This window comes from Varroa destructor, unplaced genomic scaffold (assembly GCF_002443255.2).
Source record: "Varroa destructor unplaced genomic scaffold, Vdes_3.0 BEIS01000005.1, whole genome shotgun sequence".
Taxonomy (NCBI): domain Eukaryota; kingdom Metazoa; phylum Arthropoda; class Arachnida; order Mesostigmata; family Varroidae; genus Varroa; species Varroa destructor.
Genome location: NW_019211458.1, coordinates 12,479,696 through 12,499,168, shown reverse-complemented (window position 1 = coordinate 12,499,168; position 19,473 = coordinate 12,479,696). Strand labels below are relative to the sequence as shown.

At 39.6% G+C, this 19,473-nt stretch overlaps 1 protein-coding gene and 1 long non-coding RNA gene across 6 annotated transcripts in view; one reads left to right on the top strand and one right to left on the bottom strand.

The window, feature by feature from the left end:
* The window catches only part of LOC147755288 (uncharacterized), an 18,497-nt gene extending 9,617 nt beyond the window's left edge, over positions 1–8,880 (bottom strand). The window contains exon 1 of the transcript XR_015328304.1: positions 8,772–8,880. The gene's annotated coding sequence lies outside the window, so the exon portion shown is untranslated. The remainder of the gene's footprint in view (positions 1–8,771) is intronic.
* Positions 7,745–18,475, top strand: LOC147755287 (uncharacterized). Of its 5 annotated transcripts, none has more exons than XR_015328309.1 (5): positions 7,745–8,054; positions 10,348–10,419; positions 11,184–11,635; positions 15,780–16,278; positions 17,643–18,475. It is a non-coding gene; the product is annotated as an uncharacterized LOC147755287 (long non-coding RNA). The 5 variants fall into 5 exon arrangements; XR_015328306.1 differs by having other exon boundaries at positions 11,184–15,939; positions 16,154–16,278; XR_015328307.1 differs by lacking the exon at positions 11,184–11,635.
* Positions 18,476–19,473: the final 998 nt, after the last annotated feature.

The following is a 19,473-nucleotide window of genomic DNA, read 5'->3' as shown; positions in this document are numbered from 1 at the left end:
ACACTAAGCGCATATTTTTTATGGAATCAAGATTTACTTTTCGACGTCAACAAACGTCTTAATACTCTTAACAGTTAAATGTGTTTTTGTTAAAAAAAAATATTTCTTAATAGGTTATGATATTCATTTCAAGTTGACTACAAATACCAATATGTTATCTGTCTATGGTGATAAATATACAACAAAAACGTATGTAGAAGTGCTTTCAAAGACGGCCTTGAGTCATATTAGCTTGTTGGTGGACTAGGCATCAAATGCACTCTAAGCCTCGGTGTATCAACACTGATCATTGGTTTACCAATCGTGGTTACGAATGCGGTCATTATGAGGTAAAGCTTGTATTTGTTTCAGGTTTAGCCCCCCAGATAATATAAAATTATCAATGAACAATTGCTTTAGTAGGAGACATTTACACGAGGTAAATCGCTGGGAATCAATGCCGGATAGACCATCTGATTTAATGATGAGATAAAAAAAAAACACAGTGACGGTGCAAACGCGCTGCAAATTTGCAAGTTCGCACTGGCGTAACCAATGGCGCGAAGTTTTCTTAGCTGACATTTTTGCAGCCATCCCTTCAGCAGGAGTAAGCGGCAATTGAACTAGTGGCTTTCATTACTAGCCGTTAACCTTGCTAAAGCTATAATTTAGTCCCAATCGACCATAGGAAGCTGTGAGCGAAATCGATAATAGCTTTGTTGCCCAACCCGAATAATAAAATGTGAAGGGGGAGAAAAAATCAAATTTCAAAATGAAACGTTTAGTCTTGATTTTCCCATTTTCAATCTCCGCTGACCCAGGCACATCTATTACACGCTAACCAAAAGCTCCCTTGTCTCGAATAGGCTACGGATATTAGGTGGCTATTGTTTTTGTGAGCATAGTCAGAGTTTTTGTTATAAAATTTATATTTTAGGCAGAAGATTGAATAAATATTTTTTTGGGGTACAAATCGGAATACGGAAGCTTGTGTTGAAACGCGTCGAACCGGTTTTCGATAATAAACACACTGTAACTGAAATGAATAGTTCATATACAAATGACAATACACAAAAAAAAACACAAGACCCATTATATTTGTAGGCTTCCCTTATTACAGTTAACGGGTGTTTGCAACTGCTCAGCGATTCTCTAAAAACCGAAAATTGTCTTCTCCTATAATTTCCTTGATAGATTTATGGAGTAGCTTTTTGCACGAGCATCGAAATACGTTTAAGTATTATGTGACTTGTACAAATAAATGACGCACCTGTATTTTTACTATTACAGTATTGTTTGCATCGTCACATACTTTAGTCTTTGCATTGCGTTTATTCTAGCCATTTAGAATAGAATCTGTTTAACTTGATTTTATTGTGGTAGAGCTATTTACAGGAGAATGTTCAGATAATCAACTAATTACCTGAAAAATCATGCACACTGTTTATCAAAATTCAACGTTTAACTCATCAGTGATCGTCTTGCAACTGATAAGCGAACGTGTTTCGTTATTAACGTCGATACTAGTTCTTGCCGTCAATGTTATGCCAAGTTCGGACCGTTTTATGTTCTAAGAACCCTAAACGTTGTAGTTTACACTGGTCGCGTCACTAGTAAATGGAAGCCCTCATTTTCTTTTCTGTTCTAGGTGGTTTTACTTCGTCGTTCGGAGTGCCTCTCTTTTACCACTCTCCTACACCTATGGCCGCCGACCATCGAATGCAGATCGCTGTTTCGTTGTATCGCCACCGACCATGCTTTTGTCTGCTTTCGACCTTGTGCACCAGAGCTGATAAGATGCTCTGCGGGAAGAGCGGGCCAGACGGCGTCGGTGCAGCGTGCATGTAATGAGGCGCGGCGCTATACTGGCCATGCGACAGCTTCGCACAAGAATGTGGACGATAGCGTTCAGAACGCTATAATCACAATGGCCCATCTTCTTTGTGACCGCTTTACAACGATTGATGCCAAATAACGGAATCGTTTTGATATTTCCCTTTACAGCGTGTTTCGAATGGCCATTGCGGGCTGAATGTGCTGTTGCCAAGAGACGTGGCCGGGAAAAGAAGGGAGCTTTATCAGAGCAGTACAGAAACTGCGAAGACGACACCGCTACGAAGACAGGACAAATAAATAATTCACATTATGAGACTCTAGCCTGTAAAATAGGATTTATCCTTTGAACATCTGTTCTTATGTACAATTAGGGATTCGCTCGTATCTCGGTTTCCTGGTAGCTCTCATTTGCGCAATGCTATGGTCAATGCAAACATATTGGATCGGCCCATCCCAGGGCTAAATAGCCCATGTCCGGGCGTTATCAAAGGCTCGTTATTCGAGAGTGCCCCAGTACTTGGCTGTGTCGGCCCTTACCAGCGCGACGCTTCCGCCGCTAGGAAGCCGTCTACTAGCTGTCCAGTGATCGTTTTGGCCGCTGCCTCCGTGACATAAGTGCGAAAGTCGGGCGCTGATTTCACTAGCACCGACTACGCGACGGTTACACTAATACGTTTCTGCTCTTACTGCCCAATACTCTTCAATGATTAATTAATAAATAACGTTGTTAAGCCGGACAAGTCTTTGCTAGTCTGTTTAAAGCGGTTTGCATAAGAACAGCTCCAATTGTTTAAGACTACCTGAACAACCCTTCCGGACGGTGATCTTAGGTATCCGACACGTTTACCAAGTGACATAGATCGTCGGAACCCTTTTTTCAGGTTATCTTCGCCGGTTTAATGCACATATCCTGGTGAACTTCGAATTCAGCCGTAAGAATAGGCCTTAGTTTTGCCCTTGTTTGCCTAAGTTGTTATCGGTGCTATTAAATCATTTCACGTTCGGGATGTTATTTAAAGCTTAGGGAAAAAAACGTCGCTAGAGGCTAAATCCAGTGAATACGGGAATCGAGGTAACGTTAACATCGAGATTTTCTACTAAAATCGCGACGTTGGCAGCTGGTCCATTTTGACGCTAAATGACCCGCAACCACTTTACTTTCAGAATAGCTGCCCATGGCGTGTCTAGCTCTTGGGTGAGCTCCTTAAGAGTTATTCGGCAATTCTCCAGCCTCAACAATTTTGCGTGCTTCACGTCCTTGCGTATAGTCGCGGCCCCAAAAGACGTAGAAGGACCGCCATCTTTAAAACTTTCTGTTACCGTCAACACGAATTGTACATTCGGCATTGAAAAGCCTTTTGCACTATTGATAGCACATTATTGATTCTGTTCTTAATCGGAGGTCACTAACTTACAAAACAAAAAGCATACGTTCGAATGCTCTGAAACCTGAAAACTTTTTTCACATATGTATAAAGTGTATGTGGAAACTTCAACTAGGTCGAAACTTGAAATTGCTTTGTTCTGTTATACTGTATAATGATTTTTTTCTGTACAATATTACATAGCATATGCTTTCGTAATTGATCAGGACAGGTTCTATTTTTCCAACATAGAGGACACTTGCAGTATGCATATAGCGTAAAATATATAATGACATCGATGTAGCACAGAACCGTCACCTTTAGGCCCTATTCTCAGATGCCCATCCTCTATTTCTCATTAGCATATTTATTTATATGTAAATACGCAAATTCTGGAATCGTGTTTGTACTCACTTCCGGTACAAGGTTTCTGTCAACAGAAGCGTCGTCAGTTGTCTCATCAACTGTCAATGCCCGTGGCAATCGTATGTTTGACTGTTTTTCTTTTATCGTCTTCACTCAATCTCTCCGCGTTTCGTTGTCAAGCTGGTTATCACAATACTGTCATTGTCTGTATGCTAAGACGACTTCGATAGAAAAAGAAAAAATTGCACTTCGCTTCTTCTAGCCGCCTCCATTTTTATTTCAATCGAAATTAATTCAAATATACCGGAATTGAGTGGAAACATATTTTCAATACCGCTACTTTAATATATGTACTCGTATCGCGTTTGTATTGAACCCTTTATATACCTAATTGTACTTTAGCCATATAGGTTTTTATAATAGTTCTATATATAGATTCCATATGTTTTTTTTCAGGATTTAAGCATTCTGATGTATCTCTTACCAAACTTACAACATTTCTCTTTACTCGTATGTATGGCGATAGCGCCCAAGATTTAATGCAGAATAATCGAGGTTATGGCAAATGACTAAAAATCAAGGTTGTCCTGACGTGCAATTTGTGCAGCGAGGCCGCACGCGACGAAACCGTTCCGAGTTCTATTGGGCACCTAATACTTTCGAGCATACAACCCTAGAAACGCTATCCTCTTTAAGAATTTTAACAAAAATGGCGTCATTCAAAAATCCTGTTAGATAGTCTTTAGGGTATTACGATAAAAAGCGTTTCGTCTAAAAAAGACTAGAAGTCCTGCAATTGGACCACGAATTTAGCGTAATGACGGCCCTAACGAATACATGATTGCAAATGTGGTTGCAAAACAAATGGATACCGACAGGACTGGAATGATCAAGCTCGCTATGGTCCAAACGGGTCCTTAAGGACGAAGTCTGAACAGTGCACTCGATAGAAGTAGAAGGAAATTCAAGATGCCTGCTAGATCAGTTTATTTATATATAATTTGTCTTTTTCAGTGAACACAATGTATTTAAATGCCAAGTTTCAAGAGCAATGTCCTCAGATACGCATACTTGACGATTTTCATCTAAACTACACATCGATTCAATTTGTATGCACTTTGCTATAATTTCAGAAAATCCTTCAAGTGTTGTCATGGTGTACATAATTGAACTTCCATTGTTTAAATCTCTAATAGTGTACCGTATTAACAAAGACTGCATCATTTTGCGTGTGCCCAACCAGAGTAGATCTGAAGAACTTCATCGTTTTCTCAGTATTCTAATTTTTATTGTGCGTCACTGCAGGTTTAGCTTCTGGGCCATGTCACGTGCATTTTGACACGTACTGCATATGTTTGCCTTTGTGTTAATGACCTGGACGAGATGAATTTGTTTTTTCAACGATACAGCACATGCTGCACAAATGCCTATTGTGCTTTCTTTTGTTGCAGCATAGGTACAATTGATCTTTTGTTATTAATGCATCTTCGGTGTTCTTCAGGGCATTAACTTCAGGGCATTAGAAAGTTTCGCCAGCAAGCGAACTTATTCACCACGGTAGTTTTCAATATTTACAAAGTTTCCAGAGCTTACACCCAAGTTCCGACTCATCCCTGTGACTACCAGAAAGAATCTACTGATCGTCATAATATTAGGATGAATTTACTTAATACTACGTAATAGCCTGGATCTGGAGCGCCGAACGGCCCCAGTTGTTGGAATGATCTTGCAGCCCGTTTATTAGAGGCTTCGTTTTCGTACTGCGCGCGCTATCATTCACAGCTTAATATATCACTAAATAAGCAATCAAGTGTACAAAATGCATGAATGAGACAATACTAGGCTGAAAAATACCACCATGGCAGCCGACCTGGGGCGGGGCTAGATTCACCACCATGTGACTCCATGTTCAATATATGGCTGAGATGAATTGATATTTTTTTTATCTGAACTTCTGTTGGCGTTAATCAACATGAGCGTCATCAAAATTCGTCCCAAGATACCACAACTTATTCTATACTAAGCTGAATCGAACGATTTATTTGGTCACGCGTGCATATGTGATCTAATAGCAATAGGATTCACGCTATGATTTATTGCAATATACGTTGATACACTTTTATGGCAAAAAGGCGGTCACAGAGCATACGGTGAGCGAAGACGAAATACCATGTTAGGACAGAATTAACCTTCGCAAAAAAGTTGTCGCACTTTTTCAACGATTTCACCTAATGTGTCGGGCGCGTGTCCTTCGGGCAATCATTACATCGTTTTAGGTGAGGCCTGTCATTGCTGTTTCGCGCGTCCTTGTTCTTTACAATCGGAATCCGTGGCTTATACATACATATATATACTCAGCTGTATGTTGTGATAGATCAAATGTTACCTGAATAAACATACGTCTACGGCGGTGTAAGTGTAGTTGGAGTGGTTGTGCGATGCGCACTCTTGACAACCACCGGCAAAGTTAAGCTTCATTCTGGAGGCAGTGGTAGAATGGCTGGCTATGTAGGGACGGTGGTAAGTATTTGTCTTTATAGAGAGCTGGCTTTTTTTGCTTTTTTTTTTTTTCTTAACCAGAATCCTGTGTAGTTTTTTTCCTTTCAAAATAAACTGGTAATAAACTTATAATCGTCTCAGCCGACGCACGAACTGTTCACTTAGTCATTCAATGGCACGAAGGTACTCGTATAGGCGAAAAATAACGCAAACGCTCCACAGCCAAAAATCACCAGCGCCATAACGACTATATACACACACGGACATACGTCTTGCCCGCATTAGTTCTTTCGTTTTTCTACGTTCTTTGTTATTTTTATTTTCCATAAAACCTCAATACTCCCACTATTGTAAATAATAACTACAGAACTCTTCCAGTGCTACTAGTTACCTGAACATTTCTCTTCCGCTTCAACATATATACAAATGGAGCAAGAGATTTACCTCTGATAATTTTGTCTATTTCGAATTGGACGAGCCGGGACTCATGAAGTTGTAATGGACAAAAACCTGCGCTAGATAACCAAACAGACCTCATAAGTTATAGTAATTGTACATTTGCTTTAAAATTATATCTCTCCGCCCACTAAGATGACTGTGTGCGATCACCGTAGAGGATCAATTTTTCATCACAAATGATAATTCGATGTAGAAATAGGTCACTTCTGCAACATGGGAGCGAAGAGAACGTTACTGTTTTTGATTCTCGTTTAAATCATGCATCAACCATTTTTCTATTTTTTTCTCTTTCTATGTATTTTCCCAAGGTAAACAAATATGGTATTTCTATATACAATGAATTTTAGCGCACACACTCGTTAGCTTTGAGATCGGCCAGGTTCCACCATAGCTCTCAACTCTTCAGAATCCAACGTCGTAAAGTATCTTCCTTAAGATTAATTTTTGAGTTTTTTCTTTATAAAAATATTTGGACCAATAAGGTACAGTGTTTCTAGAAATAGATTTTTTGTCGAATGCAAGTTTTGACAATTTTCACCGCAGTGGTTTCTCATATAGAATTCACATTTGTAAATTATTCAAAATTTATGATCTTCCGTGACTTACTGCAGCCCGCTTGGTGAAATTCCGGGTCACAATATCCGAGTGAACGGTTTTTTAAATAAATCTCGGACGCAAAAAAAAGTGTCGCTAAACGTCACACTATCGAGAAGAAGGATTACCTTAAAACATAGGGTTAGTAGCGAAAGGTCTAAAATATACACAAATATATACACATGCATATACAGAGTAAAGCATCTAAATCAAGATCCTTTCTTAAGAGTCGTTTTTGAGACTGTATCTAACAAAAACAAGTTTTTTAATACAAGATTCTGCATGTGCTATATATATACATATATATATATATAATGATCCTGCAGGTCCCAACCCAACGTGATACTTAGACAATGAGATGAACGGATCCTTGGCTATTTATTTTTATGAAATATGTGAAGTCTATGTTAGATAAAAACTAAGAGATAAAATTTTTGAACCTGCACAAACTTTACTGAAATCTGCTTGTCATCTACTCTACACAGCAAAGACGCGCTTATGACCATTCTGATAAACAAGTGCCACTTAAATGATTAGACAGACTGTCGCCCAAGTAGGGCTGCCTACACGGACTGTTTTTTCTGCCTAGCTTTCTTTTTACGGCATATAAAGTACCGCAAGATATAGTAACATATTCGACAATTGAAAGCAGTCGGTTGAGATAGAGTGAAGCCAGCGTGCTACCCTTCAACGTTGTTCGTTCGAGAAGGTTCGTAGTACTATAGAGTAACATCACCTAGGGACCGGAATGATCAGTGAAGGCATTGCTTAGGGCTTGCGAGGTACAAGATCGGTCCATTAGTTCATGGAGTGCAAGAGCAGTGAATAATTCCTACACAGAACCGACCCCACTATACGGCACGCGCCAAGCGACTGCTCCTCACGGACCGCGCTACCATCATTGCCACGACTCGCAAAGGTGCCTGCGTATTGCATCCCCTCTACGATGGGCCACAAGTAAGACTGATCTAAGAAAACAGCGCTTGATTACGGTAGATTCCAAGCTGTTACTTTAGTGAAGTATTTTAGCTGTTCATTATCTCAGTAGTATAGTTTCTGCGTGCTCCAACTACCATTTTAATAGAAGGTTAGTTCGTGATTCACTGACATAACGGATGATACTTATTCAAGTACTTGCTGGCGACCATCAAGAATCTCTTCTATCTCCAATGTCAAGGTCAGAACTGATTCAATTAGACTGCTCCGTCAGACTCACTATTGCAAAGCTTTGGCTCTTTCGACCTTCCCTGGTACTCAAATACCCTCCTTCTATTGCAGCTATCGTTGCTGCCACCATGCATGGATCAGCTACCTAAAGGCTATAGAGTATTCGACTGTCCTCGACTTAAGTAGCCGAACTAATCGATACTTGAACAATTTAAACTTGTCTTATCGATACAGTCTTATTCCAAAAACATTGTACGTTAGTTCGTTGATTTAGGGCTCCGGAGATGGATCGACCTAATCTAAGTTTCTGATCCTATCTTTTTTTCTACATCTGGTTTTTGTTGTCACGCTGCTTTTACTTCACTGAGGGCGTCATCATTTTCACTGGTAGCAGGACTGCTTGTGTGGAGAAGCCGACTTGGTATCCTTTCCGAACACTTCTTCACCAACGAACTCCTGTTTAGTATGATCCTCCCAATTAGAACGTCACTGTTCCTTCCCACTTACCTAGGACCTCGAGTGCATGCGATGGCCGGTGCATCGTGTCGGGGGCAGCTGGTAGTGACCCCTGCTGGCCTGCTCATTCACACTAGCGTCGCTTTAATCAAGTAATCAGAGGACAATACAGTGTCGTCTAATGGGACGAGAACTTAAAAAGCAAACAAAAACGGCGAGCAAGCGAGAGAGGGAGAGAGAGAGATAGGAAAGGCAGTGTTTTTGATCTTCCCCACTGGCTCTTTTTGCTCTTCTTCTCTTCTGTACAACTAGGTAGCGATTATTGAAGCTCAAATGTCGCCCTACATGCCGTTATCGCATCCAAGCTGATCGATGCTAAATGTCCACTCGGTCACTTCTTCATGACTGTGAATAGACCGAGGTAGGTCTAATAGGGGTAAGGAAAAGATGCTATAAGTATTGCATACTAGTCTGCGATTGATTCATTATAAACTTTAACCAGAAGCATTCATACGATAGGAAATGCTTCCGTCTGGTAAAAATTTTAATCGGTATGGGTTACTGACGTAAGTGATCTGTCTCACAGCAAAGGCTATCTATAATAATGAGAGGCAATACGAGACACTAATATATGGAGAGTCAGTGATTCTGATGACGACGTCAGACCTTTTTTACATATGTCACGGTCTTTTGTTGTCTGGTTCCTTTTTGCTGCTTTATCTTCTCTTGTGGTTGTTTTTGTTCTTAGGATCTAAGTTAGAATGTCTAAGGTTCCTGTCAGAAAAGCAATATGTAAGACGGTAACAAGCAATGGAAAAAACTTTAACATCAACTGAAAGTTTAGCCTATCTACAAGCTACTGGTGTCACCTATGGCCCTTTATTGTGTCATTAATTAATTAATCATTGGAAACAAATAAAATGATCGTTGAGAAGAACTTATTTTGCTTTATAAGTTATTTGTCATCTTTTTATAAAAATTACTAAATTTTACTTCGAGTTTAGGTTTTTAAAAATAAATGCACCATTTTTCGAAATAAAAAAAATGTCGAAATTTATTAAATAAATATATTTATAATAAATATATTTAATTATATTCAATAAATAAATTAAGAAATAATATTTAGGATTCAAAAAATTGTAATATCATAGGATAGGATACCGTAAGTTAATAAATAACGGGAAAAAACAAAAGTGTTCAGGAAGGGCTTTAAAAAACTTGAAAAGATAATCAAAGCGACTTATGTCTTACCTATTATCTTCACTATGTTTTTTATATTCCGTCTTGTGTTTGATATCTTGTTGTCGATATATAATAGATAGTTGCTTTGTCGGTTTCAGCGTAAGCTTTTGTTAATAGACGCAACAAATTATTAAGTTACAAACTGGCCCCAATAATGACGAGTGCATTGGCTATTGTTAAGAGAGAAACAATAAGAAATGGATCTGTCTCAAGCTACACAATGTAGATATTTCACTACGATTTTATAATACAAACAACTTCTCTATTTATACAAATAAAAAAAGCTTGTACAATATTTAATTCGTTCTAAACTAGTGCGACACACACGTGTTTTTTTGACTTTTTTTTTTCATGTTGGCATCGGGCACCGCGCAATCGACAACAGGACAACAGCTGTAGAACGGCCCTAAACGCTCCTCGAACTTCTGCAGCAATGAATAGCAATTACAAAAAAGAGGTACAAGATGCAAAGTATTCTCGAATTACTAGTGATTCCAGAAAAAAATCCAGTTAGACCCAACGTATGTGCAACCCTTGGATGGCTAGTTATACCAGCATCTAGCTTTTCATATAATATGTTTGGAACCATAAGTCAGAATAATTTAGACGGGAAAATCTGTGCCTTTTTCAAAATAGGTGCTGTGGTCTTGCAGGAAATGTATTATTTGATTAAAAAAGCAATCTATCACTAGGGCATGAAAGTAAATTGGCAATTTTAGGTTTCAGAGGCCCTACAAAATAGATTCTTTGAAGGTCAGTAGAGTTAATTACCGACGATCTCCACTTCAGATTCTTGAAATGAAACAATCGTATCTAATTAACCACGACTGCGTTCCGCCTTTACTAAATCATGTCGAGGTGTTGGTACTTTTAGTGCTATCAGACAACAATGCTTAAATGCTTAAAAATCGAAGCTCAACCTCATATAATACAAATATCCCTGTCACGTAGTGGCTAAAGTGTTTTGAAATCTAAACCTATCTCTAGATAACTCTTCTTAATAATGTTCGCTACCAGCTAAAATATATACTTCACCAGACAAAACAAAGATAACGACTTCGGAGGCTTCCATTACAAATTTTCCACCTAATATAGCATCTGATCGAAAATTAAGTTCACCAAATTGACATTAATCTTCAGAGATGTCTGTTAGCACTCGGCTCACCTGTCATTGGCGGTAACTAGTTTGCATAAGACGACAAAATTTCCCTTATGTTCCAGAGGACGAGACTTAATTATGGTGTGGAAATGGTGTAGGGCATCATTGATCTCCTTGGCGGTCGTAGCTTTTAGAGAGCTGCCGCCCCCACCATCAAGGTCATATTGTGATGACAAAAAAAGAAACAACGACAAAGGGAAAATGAGGAAGAAACAAGAGGCCGCGCAATTAACGCATACATACGTACTCTGATAAACTAGAATTGTGTGTTTATCAACTTCATTAAAAGGGTCATGTCACTAAGCGTATGATCAATAGTTTCGTAGGCAAAACAGCGCGTCACAAAGGAAGCACGTTATCAATGGATCTCTCGAAGTAATCGCATTCCCATAGGAAGTAGCTGCTGCCATTGCTGAGTCATTATTCTCCAACGTCAACAATGTCGGCGGTTGGCATAAACGTTGGACGAATCCTTGCCGAACCAAAGGCCGCGTCCGCCTGGCTTATCGGCAACGTGAGTACGGGTGTTGTCAGCCTATACGGAGCACGCTCACGCACGCCTCCTAGTCTAGTTACCCAACCTCTTTTTTTCGCCACTCTTCTCGTTTTTGTACATAGTTCATACTACTTGCACAGTGCCCTACAGCGTGTATGTGTGCACCTGTCTGGCTTTCTGCTGGAGTACGATATAAATGCAGATGAGACCAGGGCGACACGGCACGGCACGGCACGGGATTTGGCGTAAAGCCGCAATGAGTTATAGAAACCATAGAATTGTGGACGTCATCTAGCACCCACGCTCTGTTCTATCTTGACCTATTTCTGTTCGGTTCTTCGATAACTATACACATCATGCTACGGCATATTCGTCAACCTTTTTCCTTCTATATGAGCTATGACTATTCTCTATTGAACTGTTAACCCCTTTCTTGCTACAAAACAGCGACAGCAACGGCAGAAGAATAATAAGCAAGTGAAGTTTGTCTAAGGCGCTAAAGGGTGCAGTGTAATTATGCGGCTGTGGAGCGAGCTTCAGTAACAGGGACTTCATGGGAGGTCAAGACAGATTAATGAACTAATACAACTGAACCAAACTCTATATAATTATATTTTCTGTAGTCGTCCATAAAAATATGTATAAGCAGCATGCCCGTATTTTAAATAACGGATGAAAAGCAAGACTAAAGAGCTGCATATAGCAATCAAGGGAGAAAGCACAATAGAAATCTGGAATTTTTTCAATACGCTAAAAACAAACTGGATTTGACCTTCACTAGAAATGTGTGATAATCATAGTTGTGTTACGCCACTTCGAATAACGAAATGGTAGCCTTATTCGATAGCAGGACACGTGGATTTTCTACCCGAAGTCGATCTTTAAAGGTACATTAACGGCTGCACATATATTATAGCTCTTTTATATGAAAGGCGCAGCGACTAAAGTATGTGAAAACTTCATACTGATAGAAAAATTCAAAACGAATTTTCCAGAAAGCCATAGTTTTTTTTTCATATCTTATTGAGGTATTCTTCGTTAAAAAAATTTAATTTCAATCTCAAAAAAAAGTGCAGAGTTTGTTAAGCTTTGTGTGGCGTAAAAATGTTAATCTAAACGAAGATTATTTCTTTATAATAGTTGGATTGTAGTAAAGGTGAAGCTCCAATTCTAATTCCATTCATAACCGATGCCTCGAAGTCGATTATGACAGCGCGTTAGGTCTGCTCTGCATTATGGCCTATTCTTTCAGTACAACTGGACTTTATTGTAGCTTAGTCTTAACACATTAATACGATTGAGTGAGTATGGAGCGGTGCCTCTTTTCCCTCAGATATGCACGTATTGTTTTGTGAGGTCAGCTTTAACGAGGTGGAAAGTGGTATGGCAAAACGTCTGTTCGACTAACAGTCATAAACGTGCCCTGCGGGCTAGTCATGACGCCGGATTTGTGGTAAAGCCTAGGTGATTTATGGATCCCACATGATTGCACTAAATACAGCATACATGAACGCTCACGGTCCATCGCATCTCATCCCATCGATAGATACCTATACTATAGGTTCTTTTCTCCCTAAACGTCACTTTTCATAGACCAGACGTAGAAGGCTGTACGCAGGTGCGCAAACTTTCAAGCGGGCAAAATCTGCTACTATATTTAGATGAGATGACTTGGTTCTTCAACGTTAAGCAATTATGCGAACTAAATAAGTCAGTAACGTTAGAAAAGTCACGCTAAATTTCGGCACTAAGCAAAAGTTAACAATGGTTGTACCTGGTGCAACCATATGAAATAGATAAATGGCAGCGTTTAGAGATTATAAGAAAATTAAACACGCACTGCCCAGAAATTCGACTTTGGCCCCTTATCCTTCGGGTTACCATGCCGTGCGATAATTATTTAAGCATTCTTTTTGTGGCCGTCGTAACACACTCCCTTTTATAATTAGGGGTTCCCTACAAACAGCGTCACCACAGGAAACGCCTTGATGAGATGCTAAATAAAGGTGATCGAATGATATAATATGAGGCGGTAGTACTACGATCCAACATTCCGCGCACAGATTCTCTTCGGTGCTCAGTGGCATTCTTCAGAGCTATCGAAAAATTGGAAGTTTATAACTACTGAACAGAAGTATTTTGAAGTTATTCTCTGCGCCATATGCCAGTACCACTAGTATTAACGTCAGGCTTCAACACACTGGTAAGAAATCAAAATAATCTCGGTAAATCCCTATATGTAGAGGCTAGCGCTCCGTTCAAAACCGATCGGCAAAGCCAACGTGTAACTGGCTAGTTTATATGGTGCGTCACTCAGACTCTCAAAGGAGTTAGCTACGCGAGTAGTGCGTATCTAGCGACTTTTGCTCATCGCATTTAAGACATTTTCATACATGACCTTTTTATGATATAGATAAAAATATTGTTCCTTCATTAGGTTCTGAGCTCCCATCATAAACTTGGAAATCGGCCAAGGGCTACACGTCGATATACCGCATTTGTTCTGGTCACTTGCAGAACAAACATCACTTGCAGAATGCGGCCAGTCGAAAAGGGACGTGTTACAATAAATAGAGTGCTGCAAATCACTTCGGGATTATGTGGAAATGCAAAGCAATTAGTAACTACAAGATACCGTTTTCGTGACAGCTTAATGGGTAACATATTTGCCTGCTATTGTTGGGGATATATGGTGATTTGGGGTCAGATCCGAGCATAGACACGCTACGTCTCGAGCTTGCGTGGTTAACGGTGGTGCGGGATTAGAACCCGGAACATTTACATAGTTGCTCAACGAAATTCGAGTGTGTCAGTGGTACGTTTGTGAATGAGGTATACGAGTCTAACTGATGGTAGGCGACGAGCATTTCTAATTAAATTAAGTCCAAGACATATAAATTTTTCATTCAGTGACAAGTTTCCAAAGGACAACTGACTTCTATGTACTGTGCATATAAATAGAGCTTACGAGAGTTTTTGATTATTCTGCAGCTAGGCAATTCTCGATCCCCATTCGTTGAAAAATTATTCAGATAGAATCAGTAGCGACATTGTTAATTTCTCACTTTAATGATCCCACTGGGAATAGCGCGGACGAAATATCTAGTTCTGATTCTTACGACGTTACAGAACTATTCTTTGTCGGTTCTACATGTCAATATCTGCCAATGAATCTTGGAATAATTTATTCTCATAAGAGTATAAAGGAAACGCAATCTTTAAGAACCTGTCGGCAGACAACAACGTAGATGTCCCACATAAGCGTACTGCTACTAAAACTGCGCGCTTTTTTTGAGCTCGGTGCATTTTATACTATGCGTTTCAATTATGCTCATTTAGCTTTTTTATACCGAATGAGTTTCTGACGTAAATAATCTTGGCGAACCCAAACTAATAGTTTTGAAAAATTCAACTGATGCTTTCCTCCTTTACTCAAAAATATGTCATGTATTTGTACGATCTAAGAAAGAACTGTTAACTAATTATAATTGTAATTAAATTAAACTTAAAGCAGCTCAAGACTATAGCTTCAGCTCAATCCAAATGAAGCCAGGAATCTTTGAAAGAAAATGCAAGTTCTTTATATTGCTGCAATGCCGTTTCACAAGTTTATTGGAGAACCCCAAATATGCCCAGCAAAACTGCCCCGAACTAGACTCCTAATAAAGGCAAGTTCTTGGTGTTATACCGAAGAGGTAGTTTTAGGATTTGCTCGTAAAAGAAACTGGACGGTCGAAAATAGAATTTTTGCTTTTTTGAGACATAGGGCATAGTTGTATTTCCCCTAAATGATCTAAGCGCCTAACAGAAGTTGAAACTAATTAATGTATAATTTATTTGAACTGCAAGTTAATGCCTATTTATCGAAGTGGCATCCTGTGCTCGCCACTTCAACATCTTAACAGATTCATTTTTCAAACACCATAAATTTACTAACTGTAAATATAGGTATCATAAAGACTTGCTAACTGCGTAGGAGGTGACAGAGACGACGGCAGTGATTATTGCCTGTACATACAGTTCGTATAAAAACAAAAATTCTCACTTCACTATTTCGAGTGTACCCATGGAATGAGCTAATGCTGAACGGATAGCGAAATCACAAAAGGTTGCCAGGGGTCTATTTTTGCAGCCTTTCCTAAAGATACCTTATCCCTGCTAGCGTATCGACGCTTCGTTCTCAAGCTCATCATCGGCTTTATAATCCGGTTCGAAGATGGTGCCTCTCTCGACACAAGGAAAGAACCTGTACAGCATGTTGCCGTCTCGACTGCTACTGCTGTTGTTCGCTTGCCGAAGCTGCCTGGAGCTACATTAATGTGGTAAGAAGGATACCGAAGGAATACCACCGGCGAACGAAAGACTGATGAACAAAAAATATCGCCCTTTACAGAGTAACGGTTTCCCTCGGCCTCAGTTTGTTTCGATATGGCACTTCTGCTTATCTCTGTAACTCGTTTTCGGGTGTTTGCCAAGCCGGACCATAGAATATAACAAGATCTACCTAGTGCTTCTATTTCGTTATACGTCCTACAGAGTCTATGTTGATCGACGAAGAAGTGCCTCAACTCAATCTGGCCCGTTGGGATATAGACGATTACGTCGGCGTGCCGTGTGGGTAACCGTACAACAGGCGATGAGGATAAGCGGCCGAGAAAAAGGTCATACACGATGTTCTATTTATGCATGTCACTATATCTATACGGCATAACAACCTAACATTGAGGTTATGTTCTAACCGATTCAGCTTATAAAAGGAAAGAAAAGTTCTCACGTTGTTAGCTCATCGCTAGCAAACGAATTCGAGTTCGACATTTCGTATCTGAACGCGCCCTGTTGACGAATGAAAAATGTGCGATTTCAGATATATCTGTTTCTGCATCGTACATCCATCCGATATCCCACATTAATGCAGTCAATGCAAAAATTGATTATACTTTATTCCATTTAGGTGGTCTTAGTACATCCCAATTAGTGCGGGTGTATCATAGCCTTCTGCAAGCCTGTTGGGAATCAAACTAAACACTACGATATACCATATTCAAACGCTTTTGATCCACTGTGAAAGCTTTACTTTATTTTTAGGAATTCCTTAAGCCAATCCAAAGGGTGCGAAGAGGCCGTGCGGTCAGAGATACTGTGACGCCCAGTATTTCACTAAATAATTTGAATGCTAAGGAAAGCATCAATGTGTCCTTGAGTCTATCAGAGTAATGAAATGCGCTAATCGCTTACAGAGTAACTGTGTGTATTAAAAGCTAGTCTGAGAAGAGGTTTTCCCTATAGTAAGAATCGAAGGCCCGCACTTTTAACGCTAACGCTAGACATTATTGACGTCTTTTGTACGCTTGTCTAGTAAGGAAGACGGTGATATTCTAAACAGGCGTTTCTTTGAAAGGGAAATTTAATCCGTATGCTCTGGGGGCTTGTACCGTCTGGTTTATAAAATTGGTAAACGATCTCGCAGTTAGGTATTGCAAACCCGTAACCCCAGAAATGGCCTGTTGATCCAAATGATCGTTGGACACCATCAACCTGCTAGACTTTCACGTGTTTAGGCTTATACGACTGTTTTTAGATGCTAGCAGTATAATGGAGGTGATAGTTACAAGCGAATGTACCAACTCCTATAACGAATAGTTTGTGTTAGGCTGAGCCACTGGCCGACGAGTCGAATTGAATTTTTTCGGTTACCATGTAAAGGTGTGAGCGTGGCTGCGCGAAGAAAATGTTTGTATGTCTATTTGGATCGGTTGTTACCAGAAATATTAACCAAATTTACAAGCACGATTTAATTTGATGAAAATGATAACGTAGCTGCTCAAGAGCTAACAAATCGATTAATTGCATGGTTTTCCTCTTCATTGTAATAATGCATGGTTTATCTTCATTGTAATAATAGAGGCTAGAAGGTTATTTATGTCAACACGTGTTTAAGTAGATCATTTTTATAATCAACGTATGTGTTCTATACTATGTGATAGTTCAGCCAAACTAATCTTATGTCTCCCGCGTGACCACATAGGGAACGTGACAAGCTGCCGAGCTTCCAACTCTGCTGGGTTACTCTCATGCCGAATACGGTGTGTCATTGCCGCACTCTGGTTTTCATTAAAGGTTATCAGGCCTAGGGAGACAATGCATGCTTACCAGCTGTTGTTCCTGCTTTCTCCGAGTAAACGCATATCATCAAAGCAGCGCGAAGGCCACATCTTGCCGTTTGTACAAACGTTAGTTGCCTGCAAACAGAAGACACTGTTATCAATGATCTTTTAAAATTGTGTGTTAAATTACTTGATTGATAAAATATCGGAACGCGCCGTTCGCCGACCAGATTTTTACATAGCAACAACGGCTGCGGTAAGGTTTATCTTTTAGAACGATACGATGACCCTGTTATATACTAATACAATTATGTAGGTGCCCTGTCTATCACCTATGTATATATATATATATAGGCGATATCACAAAAGCATATTGTACTGCGCGAGATTTGAGGATTTTTATGAGAACACGATGGACCGATCGACGAATGCGCCTTGGGTCGAAGCGAACAGTTTCGACATGTTAAAGCATTTTTCAGCAGAAAAGATTATTTGAGTTTGCCAGTCACCAAGAGCACTATTAACTCGCAAGATAGAAAACAATATGAAATTAATATAAAATGAATGCTTCGACCAGGCTAAGAAAAAATGTATTGAAATTATACTATTTTAAAGCAGCACAATTTAGTGGTTAAGTTAAGGGAGTTATAGTAGATCCTTGATTCATATATATAAACTGAAAACTTGTATATGTCTATACATGTAGATAGAACTAACAAGTGTAAATAAAAGATCATTTGCAACCTGTGCAGTGTTCAACAAAACGATGATTTTGTTCATGAGCTGTTACCGTAGAATAATCATTATTTTTTTTGCCTTAGAGAACTGCGACCCGACAATACAGGCGTTATCGCTTACAATAGGGTTTAATTAAAATATTTTAGCCCCTAATATCAAAGAAAACTAAAAGTGGTCAGAATGCATTATTAGAGATCTACAAAACTACATTAGCGCAGGCATGTAGTTTTGTAGTCTCACTTCGTTCCTGATGAGCGGCCATGCTAGCAGCCTTTTAGCTCCAGACATGCTGAAAGCCTAAAAATCCATGTGTGTATGTGACGCATTGCTAAAGATCGATCAATCTTCCTCGCATGTTTTAAAAGCAGCTCTTTGCTTTAGCCGTTACGTTTTGTTCTATGTAGGAAACACACATCTCCTGAATATATCATTTTTTCTTTTACCTATTCTTTTTCTTCCTCCTCCTCCTCCTCCTCTTTTTTGTTATTGGTGAGAAAGACTGCGTGTTAAAACTAAATCCAGTCCACGTAACAAGCAGCCATCGCAAAGAGCCGAGGCTACGCAAACAAGGTTGATCAACCCATATGATATCCAACTGTCCGCCCGCTCAAAGAGCTGCTGAATCTTGTCGAAATCTTATTTCTATTTGATCTGGTCCAATTTGCACAGTGGCTGATCTAGGCGCAACATTCTCTTCACCCTCGAACGAAACAGGAGCGTTCTATTAGGGCGGGTTGTCCGTTCATCCTCTTCAGTGGCCATCCATGCGGACCAAAAGAGCGGTAAACCTGCTGTCTGTGAGTGCCATTTACAACGGTTTAAGCGGCCATCTCAAAAAGTGTTCGTGTGCGAACTTCTAGTGCAGTAGAAGTATCAAAGCCATTAATCCGTATACTCATTTCAGGGTTTTTGACACAAGATCACTCTACAAGCTGCTGACAGTGTTTGAAGATATCTAGAGAATTATGGACTCTTATTGTTGTGTGCGTCATTTATTATTCTTTTTCTGCTTTT